The sequence below is a fragment of the Bison bison genome, unplaced genomic scaffold (assembly GCF_000754665.1).
Source record: "Bison bison bison isolate TAMUID 2011002044 unplaced genomic scaffold, Bison_UMD1.0 scf7180017864353, whole genome shotgun sequence".
Classification (NCBI taxonomy): Eukaryota; Metazoa; Chordata; class Mammalia; order Artiodactyla; family Bovidae; genus Bison; species Bison bison.
In genome coordinates, this window is record NW_011494925.1 from 6,784,327 (window position 1) to 6,786,740 (window position 2,414).

Sequence of the window (2,414 nt, forward strand, 5' to 3'; positions counted from 1 at the left end):
CGGGGCCGCCCCGCACCCCCGCCGCAGGCCGGGCAGACTCGGCGCGGCACCCGCGTCCACGTGCTCCGCGGACCCCTCCCGGCTCACCCCTGCGGCCGGATCCTCGCAGTCTGTCCTCTGGTCAGTCCGTCTGTCCGCGCATCGAGCCCCGCCTCTGAGTGACGTCACAATACGTGGCCCCGCCCACACCCGGCGGCGGGACAGTTTCCGCGGAGTCCTAGTGCGAGCCATTCAGGTGGGGCGGGACCCGGGCGAAGTCAGGGGTCGGCCAGGTTAGGAAACAGTTGCCTGGCAAAGCCACTTCTGGGCCACGGGCTTACGTGGCCCGGCTCCGCCTGTTCTGCAGGGGGTGGCCGCGTAGACCGGGTCCTGTCGCCGCCCCAAGGGTCAGCGCGAGGCCTGGGGGAGAAATCAAAGTCCGTTTTGAGCAGGCAAAAGAAAGAATCTTTCAAAAATCTATCTTGTTTCAAGTTCTAAACAACTGGCAGTAGGACATTGATCTTGGTCCAAGTTTGAGAAAATGAAGACCCTTTCTACCTGTGGGAGGCTTAAGCCACTTCCCCCTTTTCTGTTTTCTTAAGTCTTCTCATTCTGCAGGTTTGACCACTTGTTCGCACAAAGAAACCCCTGGAAAGCTTTTTTTTTTTTTTTCGTTGCTGACCGATGTTACAGGGCTGAGTCTAGGCAGCCTCCTGGAGTGGCTCGTTCGTACAGTCAGCTCTGAGAACCACTGTTTCAAAATTCACAACGTACACAGGAAGTCCTCATGATTCAGGTTAATTGCTTCTGGGAAAGTCACTTACTATAAATGGGGCCAGAATTTCATAATAAATAATAAGTGGGTTAAAAAATAGGTGCTTATGTTGCATTAAAAATAGAAGTTAAGGGACTTCCATGGTGGTCCAGTGGCTAAGACTGCACTCCCAATGCATAAGGCCTGGGTTCAATCCTTGGTCAGGGAACTAGATCCCACATGGTGCAACTAAGACCTGGCACAGCCTAATAAATAAATAAAGGAAATATTTTTTAAAAAAATAAGTTAAAATTGTGAGATATTGCAACAACCAACAAAAGGAAGCAAAAAAAATTCTATGCCTAAAATCTGTGTATCCTCTGATATATTTAAAATGGATATCCAACAAGGACCTTCTATATGGCATATGGAACTCTGCTTGATGTTATGTGGCAGCCTGGATGGGAGGGGAGTTTGGGGGAGAACAGGTATATGTATAGCTGAGTCTCTTCACTGTTCACCTGAAACCGTCACATTGTTAATCACTATATGCCAGTATAAAATAGAAAGTTTTAAAAAATCTATATATTCAAATAAGTACCCTGAAAGAACTCTTCTTTTCTTACAGAATTTTTAAGTGAGAATTTCAAACATACACAAAAGTAGAGATCGTAGCACAGTAAACTCCATGTATCCATCACCCAGCATCAATAACTATAAAAGAACTCTTTTAATGAATATAACATAAAAAACAGCACAGCTAATTGGCAGCATTTTTCCCTTTCTGGCAATAATGGTGCATCTTAAAATCAGCAGCATCTTAGATTGAAGGCCTTAGAAATTAAGCCATTCACATGGACTCAGAGGGGCATCTGGCCACTTCCGCTGGGTTTCATGCTTCAGAGGATAGAACTTCCTCTTACATTCAGTTCAGTTCGTTCAGTCGCTCAGTCGTGTCTGACTCTTTTCAACCCACTGGACTGCAGCATGCCAGGCTTCCCTGTCCATCACCAACTCCCTGAGCTTGATCAAACTCATGTCCATCGAGTTGGTGATGCCATCCAATCATCTCATCCTCTGTCATCCCCCTCTTCTGCCTTCAGTGTTTTCCAGCATCAGCATCTTTTCCAGTGAGTCAGTTCTTTGCATCACATGGCCAAAGTACTGGAGCTTCAGCTTCAACATCAGTCCTTCCAATGAATATTCAAGATTGATTTCCTTTAGGATTGACTGGCTTGATCTCCTTGCAGTCCAAGGGACTCTCAAGAGTCTTCCCCAACACCATAGTTCAAAAGCATCAATTCTTCAGCGCTCAGCTTTCTTTGTGGTCCAATGCTCACATCCATACATGACTAATGGAAAAACCATAGTTTTGACTCTATGGACCTTTGTCGGCAAAGTAATGTCTCTGCTTTTTAATATGAGGTCTAGGTTGGTCATAACTTTTCTTCCAAGGAGTAAGCGTCTTTTAATTTCATGGCTGCAGTCACCATCTGCAGTGATTTTGGAGCCCAAGAAAATAAAGTTTGTCACTGTTTCCTTTGTTCCCCCATCTATTTGCCATGAAGTGATGGGACCAGCTGCCATGATCTTCTTTTTTTGAATGTTGAGTTTTAAGCCAGCTTTTTCACTCTCCTCTTTCACTTTCATCAAGAGGTTCTTTAGTTCCTCTTTGCTTTCT